The sequence below is a fragment of the Crocodylus siamensis genome, chromosome 11, assembly GCF_052110815.1.
Source record: "Crocodylus siamensis isolate JL-2025a chromosome 11, ASM5211081v1, whole genome shotgun sequence".
Lineage (NCBI taxonomy): Eukaryota > Metazoa > Chordata > Crocodylia > Crocodylidae > Crocodylus > Crocodylus siamensis.
Window position 1 is genome coordinate 10,047,078 of NC_143405.1, and position 17,171 is coordinate 10,064,248.

Below are 17,171 nucleotides of genomic sequence, written 5' to 3' on the forward strand. Positions count from 1 at the left end.
AGCGCACTGCCCTCCGCCTGCCCCACGCTGTGAGCCCATTGGCCGGGGGGGGATGGCTCCGCGCGGGGACACAGAGGACGGCGCGGGACGGTGGCGCGCGCGCAGGTGCGGGGCTGGCGCACGTGGCCGCCCGTCCGCCTGGGTCCCACTACCTGCGCCGGGCGATGATTTTGCCGGGGGGGGGTAACCCTCGCCTCCCTCGGACGCTGCAGGATTTTGCTGAGCCCCCACATATTTGCCCGCCTGTGGGAGGCACCCAGGCCGCGGGGATGGGGCTGTGTTAACGAGGACGGCAGTGCTGGCCCTGCAGTCGCTGCCCCCCAAAGCCCGGCCAGGCAACACCGAGCCCCTCGGAGCTGCTTTGTGGCTCCTCTGGTGTCTCTTCCCCGGCGCTGTCTGCTCTTGTCCCCGTCACTCTCACTCGCTGTTAACTGGCTCCCTGGTGTCACGTCGTGGACAGTCCGAGTCCCGCTGCTGTCCTCGAGGTTTCTTCTCCTTGCTGTTCCTAGCTGTCGGAGCCCAACAGCTAGATCCTACTGCTGTACCTTCATAGCTGTCATTGCCCGGCAGATAAGCCCTGCTGCCCTCAACGTTGTGGCACATCCCCTCCCTGCTCTTGCCCGTGCAGCAGCCAGAGGAAGAGAGACTGCCTTTCTCTGTGGCCATTAATTAGGTACCGCAGCAACTTGCATTGCAACAGGTACAATTCTTGGCAGTCAGAAAAGAGAAGGTAGGCACTGGATAGAAGATAACATTACCATCTCTCTTCTGAGAGTCCCTTGCTGAGGCCCTGCGGGAACTCATGGTTGCAATGAAATTGCCTTGTTCTCTGTCTGAATTTTCTCAGATCCTTTATCGTTGCTGTCTTTGGCATCCGAGAAGAGATGTGGGTCATGTTTGGTCCCTGGTCCCCCTCTATACTGCAGTTATATTTTCTTGGAATGTCTCTGATGCCCAGTGTTATTTACTATGGGTTGTAATCCCTCAGATCTGTGTCCGAAGGACCACCTCTGAAAATGCGGACATCCTAAAGGATGAAGAATGTCTTGGATTTGAAAGATTATCTTACTTTGTCCCATCTACATAGTTGGGACTATGTCTTTTATTGAACATAGTTGGTCCAATAAAAGATCTCCTTAACAAATTCTTGACTCTTGCATGATTTCTGGATCAGCATGGCTACAACTTCTCTTATACTACCAAAACCCTATAGGGAAGCCAGTTCCAAATGGGAGCATTGAGGAGAGAGAAAAACATCTGCCCACTCCTCACTAGAACATTTTATTTTAGTCTATGAATTATTCAGTATCCCCGAGGCATGTGATTAGTATGGCCCATTGATGCATCTAAACTCAAATAATCTGGCTTTAGGCTTGGATGCCAACACCATGATATAGAGATACCTCACTACTCTGTAAGACTATCCCCATTAAACTTTACTTTATACCAGAACTAACTCATTAGAATATAGGAGACCAGAAGGCACTCCTTATAGGGGAAAAAAATCAGTTTAGATTTAGGTTTAGGAAGCAAATTCAAACGGTTTAGACATTCCTTACGTTTAAAAAGAACTAGAAACTCACTTCTTTTGGAAGAAGAGCTGGCTCACAGTTGGGTTTTTTTAGTGCCATTTCCTACCCTTTTTCTTTAGATGCTTTGGTTTCCTTTCTTGTTCCCTTTCTTTCATACTGCTCATCTGATGAACCCTCTCCCAGCTTCTCATTAATGGTTTGTCCCCAACTACTCCCCATCTCTCTCATTCTGACAAGTCTTACCGTTGTCATTACCCTTTTCTCCAGTTACGTCCTCATCAAATTCCATTTCTTGCTCTCAAATTTTGTGAAACCTCCTGCTTCCATCAGTTTGTGTCTCCTGTTTTTCAAAAAGACATCACCCGTAGGCAACTGGTGGGGGGGGGACATGTGCCCCCCCCCCCGACAGGGCTGTCCCTGATGTTGACACTGCCGCTGGCTCCCGCGCGTGCTCCCCAGCCCTGTCCCTGACACTGGCTTCTGAAGGTGCCCCACCCCAGACTCAAGAGGCACCAGTCCATGACATCACCTGAACCATTCTAATCATTGTGGTCCAAATCCTAATTCCATCGAGTTTGCAATGCACTAATTGCTTACGTGGGACCAGGATTTGGCTCTATATAACTTACTACAGTAATTAATAGAATATTGCACCATATGTGTTTGTCCCATTTCAAATCGATGGATTTTGTTCCTCAGTACCATGAGATAAGATGAGTAAAAAGAAGGATAAGGGATAAAGTAGTTCCTAAAACCAGGAAAGAATGAGCACAAAGCATGTACCCTATTCATGGCAGCACTGGTTAGCCTCCATTCTTTCTTCATATCAGTACACAAACACACACGTGCACAAATGGGATGCACGTGATTGTGGGAGACAGCAAGTAACAGCACACCTTGAGGGTCTGATTATGTTGTTTTTCAGGTTAAGTATCCTGATATGTCACTCAGTTAAATGCATCTAATTAAAGCTTGCTATCACACAAGATACCTGTTGTTTTACAAAACTTTGTGGAAGCTGCAAACATATACATCTATCACTCTGTGTTATATCCCTGATTCTATAAAAACATGAGTACTTAAGGGTTTAATAGTTAAATATACAGTTGCTCTTTTCACTAATTCCTAGCATTATTCATCATCCATAACAACCAGGTAAAGCAATTTCAGGTCTTGAATCTAGAAGGGGGAAAAGGTGCATTAAACTTCTCTGACACTTTGTGGTAGTTTCGTTGTTTTAAGAGAAGATGAGGTCTTTGGTTGTATTACTGTGACCAGATCAGGCCTTTTGAACTGACTGCATCAAGGTTCCACTCAGAGTTAGATGGATACACTTAAAAAATCAACTTCTATTCTTCAATTAAGTAAGGCTGATTGTGATTCATAACACACTTTCACTCCTCTACATTATGCTGCCCAGGTAGGCATCTTCTAAGGGAGGTGATTGGAGCCAATGCAGATGGATAGCTCTACTCCTTCACCAGTGTCAGAACTGATAATATAAAAGTCTGTTATAGAGTATCTACTTTCAGCTATATAGTGCCTGCTTGCTTCTGTTTTACCACAGTGGGAGCTACAGCCTTTAGGATAGCAGGGGCTTGGTACATTTGTGGTGTGAACAGTCACAACTTTATGACATTTGTTCTTCTGGATAGTGACATGTGATTAATAGCAATATGATTCAATAGTTTAGGGCAGGAAATTAAGAATATTGCATCCCACTGAAACTTCAGGGAGACCTATATAATAATGTAAATACTCAGTTTTGGAATTTAGCCAGGGCAACTGTTGATTCCTCTCACTCTAGATATGACCCGGTACAAACCAACCATGTATGTTTTTAAGAATGGAAACACCTTTTCACAAGTTCATCTGACCTCCTGTGCTCTCTGTGAAGAAATCCTGATTTCTTAGTGTTTCTTTATTAGCTGGCTATTTTAGCATGAGCCAAACAAAAATACAATAAGTTGTCTCATCCACCATTTGAGTTGCCAAGTTGCTTTACTATCATTGCACGGTCTACTTGAGGACTGTCCTCTACCCCACCATGATTTCTGACATCAGGTTTAGGTCTGTGTCAATGATAGTTTATTTTTAGAGCTCTGATTTAGCAAGTGAAAAAATAAGACTGGCTTAAATCCACTTGCAGATCACAACACAAAGATGCATGTGAGAGAGAGATAGAGAAAGCAATTTTCACAGGAATAAATCCTAGCAAAATGTTCATACATTCAAAACTATGCAACCTAATACCATTAGTCACAACTTATTTTGATATAGATTAGAGTCTTTCATGCTGAAGAATCTCAGAGCTCTAAAATAATTATAGGCTTGTAGGACAAATTATACACAGGCATCATTTTACCAACTGCTGAAGTACAGGTACCCTGAGATGTGATCTGGACTCTGCTTAGGAGTATAGCATCCATGGATCTAGCCCTACCTTAGGAATAATGATCTCCTTAGAATACAAGATTTTTTCCCCCACAAAATAAGCCCTTTGGATTATTTAATTCACCAATGAGTACAACTAAATTTTGTTAGCAAGGGCTGTGCTTGAGACCACTAAGAGAGGAAAGTTTATGACCAGCAAGACAGTACATACTCTGAGTAGCAAGCAAGAACGCTCAGGCTCTTTTTGCAGCGTGTAATCTATTTGACAGCCCCCAGGAACTGCCGAGTCTCCATGACCCTGGAAAGACGCTTGGCACATATATTAAACAGGCAAATGCCTCCCTCCCAACTGTTTATTCATCTCTACTAGTCACAGACCCTCCCAGTTAGGCACTCACATTACAGCTGAATGGCTAGATAATGACTGAAGAATCTTGCACGTGTCTTCACAGTTGTTGCAGTCCAAACCCATGGATGGAAGCATTTCTGGAATAGAAGCCTCTGAAATGAAACAGCGGCCCAGAAATGTACACACTGGGAGTGATTAACATAATTATAGCTGAATGAGTCAAATAAGCCAGTGCAAATATTTATCCCCACCTCCTTTCTTTTTTGTAATTCAATAGAGTCACCATTAGACATCACTAAGTAACCCTGATCTAAGATATTTCTTATATCAGCAGTTCTAACACTGTGGTTTTGTGGATCGCTTGCTTATAGTCCACGGAGAGCTGCCTGATCACATGGTACTGGTTCTCATTATTTACAGAGGCAAAAAGGGAGAGCAAAAATATAGCAAGAGTAACATTTAAAAAAATGCGTAAGTGATTGAAAGCCAGTGGGATTTAGGTAGCTATATGCTGAAGTTTTTGTGAACTCGAGGACCTGGGCTCCTAGATGACAGACGCTTATGAAAATTCTGTTGCAAGCTGTTCTCATTGCTAAGATCTTTTGTGAATTCAACTACAAAGGAAGGAGGTTTGTATTATAGGTGATGATAGGGGAAGTTGTCTTTGGGAAACTCTCCAACTTGGGCCTAGGATGATGCAACTTTGTGAATATAGTGGGGAACAGGAGACATTTGACTAGAAGGCTTCATTTACTCTTCTCCTTGACTTGCATTAAGCCCATGCTATACCCTCACTCCATTTGGGACAATGCTTTTGCCCTGTTTCTTGCCTCGCTGTTTGTGACAGATGATCATTTGCCATTTGTGCTCATGCAGGCACGGATGCTGCTGTTAATCTAGTATTATACAGCTGCAGTCTCTTGATGCAGAAATATTTAAATACCGTCTGGTTGTCCTGATGCACTTCCAAATGAGGACGCTTATTTGTTCTTGCATGAGCAGTTCACATCCCTATTCAAGACTTGAAATGAGAATGCTTTAATGTGGCAAAATGTACTGGCAAGCTAACTGGGGCTCCTTTAAATCCTGAGCACCTGCATTGACTTCATTCACAGGGGCAAATTTCTAGACTTCATTACTGACTTAATGGCTTCACACAGCTGGATGTTTTTGCAACCTCAGCAGAGTTGTATAATTGTTAATTTTGCAAGGAATCTAAAGCATGATCCCACTCCTGTTAATTCACAGATTTCATAGACATTTGGGCTGGAAGGGACCTCAGAAGATGACGGAATCCAGCCCCCTGCCCAGGGGTCAGGAAGTCAGCTGGGGTCATAGGATCTCAGCAAGATAAGCATTCAATTTTCTCTTGAAGGTGTTCAATCTAGGTGGTTGAACGACCTCCCATGGCAGGCTATTCCAGACCTGGGGGACTTGGACAGTAAAGAAATTCTTATGTCCAGCCTGAAACAGTCTTGCAGTAGTTTATAATCGTTTGACCTTGTCATCCCTTGGGGTGTTCTGGTGAACAAACGTTAATTAAAGCCAAGGGAGTCTTTTACTGACTCCAGTGGAACTAGATCAAACCCCTAATAAACATGTGTAAAATAGAACATTTACCTGGACTCATCTAGTGATGATGTGCTTTGTTATTCTTCTGTTTTGGTTCTGTAATTTATCTGAACGGTTTTACTTCAGCAGCTGAGTGCAGACAACAAGTCTGCTTTCTAGAGGGAATTTGTTGGAGGAACCATGTAAGAAGTTATCTTCCAAAGTGGAATCATTATTCCAGAACATAATGTCCACATCAGGAATTAATCCAGAATACCTATTCTGGTCAATCTCCCTGTAAGAAAAAAAAAATGACATCATTCAGACAAGGAATTACAGAGGATCCTCTTTTTTTTCCCTCCCTTGATTTGTGCTGAGAGGGAGGGCTTTGAACTTCCTTCTGTAAAACCTCTCATAACACAAGCAAGACTTCTGGTGCTAGATACATTCATCATAGGCTAGACTCAGCAGATATTAGAAACTTATAAAAATGCTAAAAAGAAAACGAACTCTTAAGTACTTATCAGTTGGGCATACAGCTCTCACACAAACCTAGTTTTGTTAAAAAATATGGTGGCTAATGAAACCCTCTCAAATGGCCCTTATGAAATACAAGGACCAACAGCACTGGATTAGACCATGGTACACCACATGCTACTCCTTATGTGGGTTTTCCCCATCAAACAATTTTTAAATTATCCCCTCCCCCACAGGAAAATTAGAAGGAAGCTAAGCTCTCTACAGATAGATTTGGGGAACGTTTGCTTTCCAGGAATTTCACTCTGGAGACGCACTGAAGTTCTAATTTATCTTTTGCTTCGTTCTAGCTCAGGAAACCTCCTATTGATTTTTGAATAAGGACTGAGTACAGCTTCAGGATTTGATCCATCGTGAATAGCTGCGAAGAAGAAAAGACTATCCTGCTATGTGTATTCCACTCCCCCCACTGCTGGAGAGGGACAGCTGTTTTCCTGGGAATCATGAAAGACTTCCCTTGTTATGGAGAGAGAGTAACTCTATTGATATTTGCACTCTGTGGGGGAGTAACCTCTTGCTTCTAACCAGGAAATATCAGATTAAAATAAACACATAGAACATCACTCAGGGAGGCATACTTTATTTGTAATTTTTAGTTTCAATTTGGCACTGTTTGTATTGTCATGCGTGCTTAAAGCCTTGGACAGAAGCACTGGGGCAGCAAAGGTGATACAAGAATAAAGAGAATTAAATATGTATAATATGATTTAGTTATACAATTATATATACTATAGGTATATCACTATCTGAAGCTGACAGAGGACTTTACAAAACCAAGTCAAGTCTTAACAAGCTCTGCGAGGAAAACAGTTATAACTATTTTATTGATGGGTACATTATAGAGTATTATAGAGTACCCGAATGTCTTCATTAGGGTTTGGAATGGAACTCAAGAAATCCCTGACACCTAGGCTCTCACTTTTACCATTCAATCTGCTGGTATATAGCAGTGAACCTGCAAATGGAATTTATTTAACATCAATAGCAAAGAACCTGAAAGTGGAATATATTTCATAATTATCCTCATGTTGTGTAGATCCTAGCACATGTACTACCCCAAAGATGTACGGTGGTGGCACTTAGGAACCCCGGTCACGGATCAAGATCCCATTGCAATGTACAGATACAAAATTAAAAAAAACAGTTCTTACCTCAAAGTTCACAGTCTTCTAGCTTGTTCATCCATGGCTGTGACAGCTGCAGTACTAAGACAGCAAGTATGTATTGTTATTATTATTACCATTACAGCCATTATTATTATTACAATTATGACTAGTCAGTAGAACTTGTCAGCGTATGCACAAGGGGCAGACCTATCACTTACTGTGATACTTTAACGCAGTCACTTTTCAGGGAGGACCTTCACCTTAATAACAAAGTCATCCTTCTTTTGCAAATAAAAATATCAGACACTCATTGAATCATAGGAAGGAAATGCCCTCAAACTGCACATCTTGGTTTTTGCACTGACAGTTCTGGATAATGTGCTCTCTCTGTGTTTAAGAAGAGGGACAAAACAGATGGAAAAAAACTTTCCCTTGCTAAAGCTGTAGTCATCATTATCTGACTCATCATCACTTCTGTGATTCTAACTGACCACACTGATTTTACTTGGCTGGGAAGTCAAGCATGTCAGAACACTCTTTACTAACTGTCACCTTGCTACAGTTAATTTGTTCAGGTTTCTTTTGGACATATGGAATAAAATCCTTCAAAACACTGTAATGTTGCCAGCTCCTAGTAAATTTTGTAGAAGGGATCAGAGCAGTGGAGGAAGGGAAAGGGGGAAGGAGAGGAAAGGAATGGAAGAGGGTCCATATCTGAAGAGAGACTAAACTAGGGGAATTTTATTAACATTATTCAGCACCCAGCAGGGCCTCCTTCAAGGACTTTTACTGAGATCCAAAGAACCCAGTGATTCACAAAAAGGTATTTACATTCAACACCACCCACTGGGAGTAAAGGTGTAACTACTGGATAGCAACAAAGAATACTACCAGTGGCAGACTCCTAGTGAAATGTCAACTGGGTACTAGTGCTCTAGAGCAGCGTTTATCAACCCATGGGTCATGACCCAAAAGTGGGTTGCAAGAATATATGAAAGGGTCACAAACAAACTTTAAAAATTAATTCTCCTTTAAAGGAGAAAAACATGGGGAATGGTGACTTTTCCCTTGCAAGCTGGCAGAGTTCCAGTCTGCAAGGGGCTGGTTGGGGCCTCCCTTTCCCCACACACTGGGGGGCTGGGATCTGGGGGCAGTGGGTCAGGAGTGAGGGGCACTGGGTCAGGACTGGCCATTGATGTTTACAAATGGGTCCTGGTACAAAAAAGGTTGAGAACCACTATCTAGAGAATCTAACATAATTAAATTATGAAATCACAGTGCCTTCATTAACATATCTTGTAGGGTTGTTGGTTGTAGTTGTGTTGGTCTAAGGACATAGGCAAAGTTTTTTGGGTAAGTGTGATATATTTTATTAGACCAACTAAAGTAGTTAGAAACATAGTTCTTTTGCAAGCTTTTGGGCACAAGCACCCTTTTGCATTTGTGCCCAAAACACTCCCCATACCTGAAGAAGGGTGTTTCTGCCTAAAAGATTGCAAAGAACAATTTTCCAGCTATTTAGCTGGTCTAATATAAAATATCACATTTACTCAAAGAACCTTGTCTTAACCCATCTTTAGCACCCAGATCTTTCAAAATAAATGAGTTGTATAAAATAGATGTTCTGGATGTTTTTCTTTATAATTTATCTCCTTTCAGTTTGCAATATTGGAGTCTCTTCTTACAGACCTAGTCCAACTAAGAAACATGTGTTTTTCTATGGAGCTGTACTGGTACTAGTAGTTGCGTAGGCTGCTGTACAAGCAGGACTCAAAACAGAGCAGACCGCAAAGTAAAAATTGCCCATACACCTCTGGTAGCACAGATACAAACCTGGATCATCATATCAGCCATAACCAAAGGACAAAAGTAAATCAGGGAGAGGTATTAAATTTTATTGGCATGACATTTTTCCAGACCTTTTCAATCTGAACTGCAGTACCAGTCTCTAGCCCCTGATGGATTGTGCTTCCAGTCTCCACTCAGTGTTCCTTCCACATACATCCTCCCAACCTATGCCCCTTGCTTAAATAGAACGATTTCAATAAGCCTCAATTGTATGAAGATCTGAAACTACCATGTAATTGGAGCAAAAAGTGTATTTTATATTTTCTCACATGGAGTCCTACATCCATGTCTTCTTGAGCTATGTTTTGTCCTAATCTCACAAATATAACAACATTCAATTGGAGGTCAATGCTTGTATGGGATTCCCACAACACCCCCCCCCTCCCATGCATGGTGTGGGAGTGCTGGTGATTCATTAGCTGCTACTCTTCCTTAGGTCAATGCCACAGCAGGTGGTAAAGAGCAGGAAGGTGCCATCCTTCAGAACAGACAAGAAAACATTTTTGTTTTACTAGTGGTCACTAGAAATCATTTGGCATTTTTGCAGCAGTAGGAATGTTAACAGTGGGGTACTGGTCAAATTTCAATTTGAACATACGTTACAATCTGCCTCCTTAAACTGCCACTGCAGTTTTGACAAGATAGTATTCTTTTTGGATATTACTGGTAATTAATTCTCTAGAGTCATCCTGTGTGTGCCAAGGTCTCTGAGATCCTTTGGTGTGAAAGCTAAGTGCTTAGTAAAAAAAAAGGAAAAAAAAAGGCCATTTTCCAGTTCAGAAACTTATTTTATCCCTGCTACAACTTTGGTGGCATAAATATACCAATATGGCAATACAGCTTATACCAACAAGAGGAGTTTTTTGCTAGTGTCACTCTCTTTACTAGGGTTTTTGCTTATATAGCTGTCAACTGGAGTGTGATTATTTTTTCATGCTCTTAAATGACATAGCCACAAAAGTAAACCTTTTTAACTATAGGCCTAGTCTCAGTCTTTGTTCAGATATTTTGTTGATGTGTATAAAAAACTGCATGTTTTACAAACAAAAATGCAGCCTAAGAGTGAGGAGAAACAGCCAGTCAATTTGTGCCGTTGTTTGTATCACTGTAAATCCAGTGTAAAAATAAGTGGGTTAACCTCAGGATTGGTGCTGTTAAAACTGAGCAGCATTTAGGTGTGGGTTTTGCTTTTAAGAATGTCACTTCTGCAAAGGTGACTGCTGTTACAAGAATAAATTATAATACTGTGGTGTGACACCTCCTGATGCTTTCTGAGTGTTTTATGGATATTAATTAAACCTCCTAACACATCTTTGCAGTCTTATTGCATCCTTTTACAACCTGGGAAAATTCAATAAAAAATGGATGAGTCACTTTTCCAGGGTCACAAACTTAGTGACAGAGCTTGGGGTAGAATCTAGGAGTCTCCATACTCTGTGCCAACTTTTGCATTTCATCATGTCCTGTTTAGTAAAGGTGACTTTTCAAAGTAAGTGCTTAAAGGTAGGGTTGGCAGTTCCTGCAAAGATAAGGGGTCACTTATGTTCACAACATGTACATGCCTTGAAGAAAAGCAGCCCTTGATGATCTGTAACTTAATTGGTAGTCAGTGTTTTTTATAGTATATTATACAGAAATTCATTCAACAGAAGCTCAAATGGGGGGGGACACCTCACTCCCCTCAATAATTTTCAGAAGATAAAAGGCTAAAAAACATATAGGAACAGGTATGAACGAAAGAACAGAAACTCAAAAAAAGCTTGTGTATCTTTTATGAATGACTCTAAAGAAGCAACAGGATGACTTAGCACTGCACAAGGCAGTGAGCATTCCTCTAGCAACGACTCAAGACACGTTAAGACTAAAGAGCATTTGAATGTTGCAGTTGTGGTGATTTTTTTCTTCCTTGGTTTAAATGAAGCATATGTATCCTGTGTGTATTCGATTGCAAATTCCAGTTTAAAACATAGGCCTCAAACTGACAAAGGACATATACATTAGGGAACAGGGGCATGGAATAAATGATAAACAGAGATGTCTTTTGTTTGAGACTTTAGTCTGCAATTCAAGAGACTGGTTTATATTTCTGCATGACTTTTGACAAGTCACTTAATATTTTTGTTCCTTACCTTCCCCATACGTAAAATGGCAATAATACTTCCCCTCCCTTATTAGGCTTATGTGAAGATAGAGTTCATGAATGGTTTTGGAGCATTCAGATAATACAGTGTTGAGTATTAGAGAAAGACTCAGTAGACAAACAAACTTCAATCCAATATTCTTCAATTCAGTCTTCTGAGCTCTCTATACTCTACAGCTCCCTGATTAATAGTATGCTGTCAGTAACACTAGTCAAGCAGTGACCATAGCACACTATTAGCAAACAAAGGTGAAGGGATACTTTTGAACAACACTGCAGATGCCAATATGTTTTCTGATTTTATTTTACATTCTGATGGTTTTACTGTAATCCCCTTCCACATTTGTGTTTTTTGTCTGTTCTCTAGAGCCACTCCCACTTCATGTTACCCCAAAGCCTCACTGACACTAACCTCTATGCCCATAGAGCAAGCAACTTCATCCTAAAGTGCATGACACTCAAGACACTATCTCAAAATACAGGTGAACAATACAAGTCACTGGGAAGAAAGAGCTCCAAAACAATATGGTAGTTCCTATTCCCACATCAAAAATAAAAGAGGAAAGAAGAAAGATATGTTCTCAGTTAGATACATTATCAGAAACAATAAGAAGAAGAAACAACAAGACTTGAGGAGAAACAGGAAAGATTTAAAATGGGAGAGATTTAGAATGAGAACAGAAATAAAAATCACACTGTGCAGCAACTTATCACTGAATCAGAGGTAGGCAATGATGACAGACATAAGAGATAAAACTCCAAATTATCCTGGGACACTGCTGATCTATTCTATCTAATTTCTATAACTATCTGGGTGCTGGCAGAGGTGTGGAGGTGATAAACAACATGCATACATATTATGAAAATAAAGACTTTGGAATTCAGCTATGCAGTCTCTATCCTTTTTTTCTTCCTGTGCTCTCTTCCACTCTACTCTTGTGCCGTCTCTTTCAGGCTTTCTCTTCCCATTCGTAACAGTTACTGAGACTCCTTTGGCAACCCCGGGTGGCTGGCCAAAACTTTGGGGTCTTGTGGATTGTGCCATTTATGAGTAGAAACCAATGATGGAATCAGGTGTTACTATGATGGAGTCCTCTATTGACAAAGAACGTATAGAATCCCATTTCCCTGGACACAGGAAGAATCATACAAGAGACAATATCTTTGCCCCACATCCAAGCCTTTTTCAGTAGTTGTCAGACAAAAACAACAAGAGGGAGCTTACTTGTGCTGCTCTTTGTGTTTCCTCTTTCTTTCCATGCATATGCTGCAGGTGGAGGCATATGCCAGTTTTGGGTGTAGAGTGCTATTATCTCAGCTATGTGGATGTAAAATTAAATGCAACTGTTTCTGTCATTTTTTCCAAATGAAGAGCATTTGCTATACCCATTGGTTTCAGTGAGGTTGAATTCATTACATGTTGCTATTTGTACTGCAGCGGTGCCTAGAACTTGAAGCCACGTTGTACATTGTGCAAGCAATTAGCACAGCAGAGTAGAATTGTGCTGTACGCATCATCCATGGTTCCTTATGTTCCCTTACCCTCTCCATTAATCGCCTTCCCTATGCCTCCTCATCCCATGCTTACTCTTTCTCCCAGTCTTTACCTCTCCACCTCTTTGTTTCCTGATGCCAATTTGGTCCATCAAGTGAAAACCTAATGGTGTCCTGTCTTGTGAAATGCAAAGCAGAGAAAGCATATATAAGGGTTCTAATTATAGCCACTTTTTGATGCAACCCATTACCAGCCAGTTAATATGAATCCAAAGGAAACTCCCCAGCCTCCTAAAGTATCCTGGTTTTCACTCCCCTTCCATGTCAGTAGTTACATGTTAAAATACAGACATTTCTGTACAGTTCTGACACTGCCATCTGTGGAACCACATACTAGACAGAAGAAATGCTGATTGCTCTACATTTCTATGTTCAAACTCTCAAGCAGGTCAGAGATACTAAATTTCTAGTGACAGAAAAATAAATATAAAACAAAACAAACAAGCAGATTCACAACCCTTTTGAAAAGGACAATCATCTGTTACTATCTGGCAACTTCTCATCCTTAGGAAAGTAGTAGTTCAGGCAGGGAGTAAATTACCAGGGAAGGTATGTTACTGTTGCATTAACTGCAAACTACATTGCTGAAAATATTGCTGTTTTGATTTCCCCGCTGTTTCTCATATTCCAAGTTCCTGTTTCATCTCACTTTCTCAGCTCAGACACAGATACTTTGTTTTAAACTATCAATTCAATAATGTTTTTCAAAGCACTTTACCTATGTAGACTGAAGTAAATGCTAGGAATTCTTATTAAGGCAGGGTGTGCATGTTAGTTCACACTTGTAGAGCATTATATATATTTGTTCTAATTTATTTTGTATTTATTTAGCAAATGCAAATCTGCAAAGCCTCCTCGTTAGCTGAGTTGAAAACATGAAGAGATATATAATACTCCTTAATATTAGAAATCATGCTGATTAAAAGGTAATCGAGTCATGGTTGCAGGCTTTTAATTTTGAATTATGAACATTTTACTTAAATAGTGTTAAGAACTTTACTGAAACAGTCATTTGCAGTCAGGTTCAGATGTTCAATAGCATTTGTTCAACAGAGTACACTGCAAGGTTCAAAACGACTACTACTTTGTGCTAAACATTCACAACATTTTTGGTAAAAGGACCCTGGAAACATCATCCACTTTGCGTATTTGAATGGAGTGGCTGAATTTGAAAGGGATATTTATTTTTTTTATCTCAGTCGTTAAAGGACAGATTCTCATCTCCCCTTAGCATCTACACATGCTGATGTTTAGAGAAATAAGCATTTCACAGTGAGTGCTATGCTAGGAGTTCAGCAATAATAGAAGCAGAGCGCTGTTTCATGAGACGGCAGTCTGGTTGCTGAATGAATACACTATGAGGCGGAACACACCAAGTATTTTCTCTAGACAAGGGACGGGAGTCCTGCTGTGAGAAAAACAGTGCATTGCTCCCATTATTCCTCTTGTGCTGCAAGTCCTTTAGAATTGCTTTATAAATGAATGTTTAAAACATCAAGTGTTAACAGGGAGCAGAAAAGGGAATTGGGATAGCAAAATGGCACAAAGGCTACGACTACAAATTGCCTGTTGAAAATCTAAAGATTTCTACAGTCCAGATTTTATAAGGTTTTAGAATTCCTAAACTTACATAAAAAGAGAGTGCGAAAGATACTTTCATAACAGTCCTTTGCAACCCTACGTACAACCCTTTGCACTGATGAAAACTGCACTGATGACTTAGATAAACCAGAGGTTACTGAGGTCAGCCAGTTTCCTCAGCTGCAAAACAGGATTTTTATTCCTATTAGTAGCAAAGCTTTATGCAGATTAAGATGAAAAACATAATTTAACTTAACATTATTATTGTTTCATGGAATACAGGCTCTCCTTTTCATGAAAAAGTATCAGGGCATACTGTGAGGGAATGGGCCAAATCGGGGGCCCCATGCTGCTTCCCTCAGCCCTACGCTGCCAGTTGGATTGGGCCTCATGCTGCCTCCCTGGGGCCCTGCACCCCTTCCTTGGCTGATGCCACAGGATTAGAGGCCTGCACGGACTCTCTTTGCCCCGTGTTGACTCAAGCAGACCCTGAGTGCCCTGATCTACCACTTTATCCAGCCTGTGGGTCTCCCAATGGGCCCAGACATTTAGCAGTAGGGGAATGGCAATTGCTGCCACCACTCCCCTGCTGACAAATGTTAAGACCTGTGGGGACTCCTGTGGGCCAGATGGCATGGCTCTGTAAGCTGGATCTGGTCTGCAGGCCAAGAGTTGAGCATCCCTTATTCAGTTCATACAGAGGGTAAGATGTACTAACAGCAAACATAAGGATCTCAGAAGTTTGCACAAATTCATCACTCAGTGATGTTAAAGGACTGTTTCTAATACTCTATTAGGTGGTGAGGACTCAGGCTTCCAGGGGCAGAGGCTATGCTACTTCTGTACATAGAATATATTAAAGGACTGCACAGCAAAGTTTTATGAATGTAAGAATTTGTTTTTAAATTTGTATCCAAGGCCAAATTAGCCAAAACTAATTCTATATCTAAGAGCACAGAACCACAAGTGGCCTACTACCAGCAACCATCCTCCACCTGGGACTTCAGATGTTTCCAAAACCTTTGGCAGGCATCCTACTTGCAGGCCCAAGCCTGGAGCCTTGGGGTTCAGATACCCCTGAGTTTTGCTTGCCTTCAGCTGTAAGGCCGCAGAAGCAAGCAAGGGAGGAGACACCCACACCCATAAACTGGGCTTAAAGCCGCCGCACCTTGGTGGGTCCTGAACCACGTCAGAAGAGCAATTCTCCTGCGAAGCGGTTCAGGAAAACTGCCTTCCTGGACACAGATACGTAGTATTTCCCCTGCCAGGTTAAGAAGCTACTACGCTTGATCTGAGCCTTCAAGAGGTCGAGAATAAACCAGAGAAAAGAGTGGAGGAGCCATCTGAAATAAGGCACAGGCCATCACAGATCTGCAGGTTGGGGCGAGTTATTTATCTGCTCTCTCAGCTTCTGTCTTTAAAATGGATGTGATACTTCCTTGTACTTGATATGGTTGCTAGAAAAATGTAATTCACTAATGTGCGTAAGATACTTTAGTCTTTTTAGTTGAAAGATGCTAGGAAAGGTTAAAACTTCATTTTGATTGCTGGCTTTTCAGGTCAATCCTGTGACAGTAAAGCTACGGCAGAAGCAGGTGCACTTCTGTGGGCTTTCCAGGCCCAGGAGAACCAAATGTGACCGCCAGCATCGTGAACCCATCGGTGGCACCCATGGGAAGACCCCCATGGAAACAATCGCATCATCTATTGCCCATTTACACCACGCCTGAACTCCGCCGCGTGCTCTTTAGCGATTTGCATGCTCTGCATTTTCAAGGGCTGCCGTGACTCTGGCATGAGCCTCACGGTAGAAAGCTGTAACCCGTGTTCAGCAGTTTATTCTGTTTATTCCCTCTCCCACGCTGGGGGCTCTCATCAAGAGGCAGGTGCTCTCTGTCACCGACCAGCGTGATCTTTGTCCCGCTACGACAAGTCACAACAGGGCGCCGGTGGCACAGTGTCACAGGGGCGCATTTCTTTGGGACTCTTCACCCGACGTGTTGGTAACTCGTGGGATTCACTGCTGCAGGAGGCGGGTGGGCTGGGCGGCAGGGTGGTAACAGCTTTGAACAGAGCGGCTGGAGATGCTCCCTCTGGCTTCTCTGCACCTCTTATGGTGGCTGAGGGGCAGGGTGTGACAGTGGGGGACTCTCCACGGGCCAGGACCCGCCGCACCTTTGTTGCTTTGCCCGCCCTTCATCCCCCTCTTCCTCACCGCCCTCTCCGGCGCCATCTTTTTTCCTGGCACCCGTCGCCCTTGGAGCAGCTGTTTTCTCCTTCTGCGGGCACCCGCGCCCCTCCCTTCCCACCCCCGCGCCCCGATCCGGAGCCCCTTCCCACGGGGAGGGGGAGGGAGCGCCGGTCAGCTCGCGACACCTACCCTCGCGGGCGCCGTGCCCGTAGCAAACATGGCGGCCCGGGGATCGAGCCGACCGGCGACTTGGTGTCCTTCCAGCGGCGCGCCCTGCCCTTCTCCACCATGGAGCCCAAGCCCGCCGTGGAGAAGAGCTGTGCCCTTCCTCAAAATGGCGGCCGCCTCGCCCCGCCTCCAACCAGCGGCGGCCCTGTCGCGCAGTGTG

At 42.5% G+C, this 17,171-nt stretch overlaps 1 long non-coding RNA gene across 1 annotated transcript; it reads right to left on the reverse strand.

Annotated features, from left to right (window-relative positions):
• Positions 1–229: 229 nt before the first annotated feature.
• On the reverse strand, positions 230–17,112 carry LOC149855409 (uncharacterized). Its single transcript, XR_016438431.1, has 4 exons — positions 16,973–17,112; positions 7,515–7,568; positions 5,896–6,121; positions 230–4,427 (listed from the first exon to the last, which is right to left on the reverse strand). It is a non-coding gene; the product is annotated as an uncharacterized LOC149855409 (long non-coding RNA).
• Between the last annotated feature and the right edge of the window lie 59 nt (positions 17,113–17,171).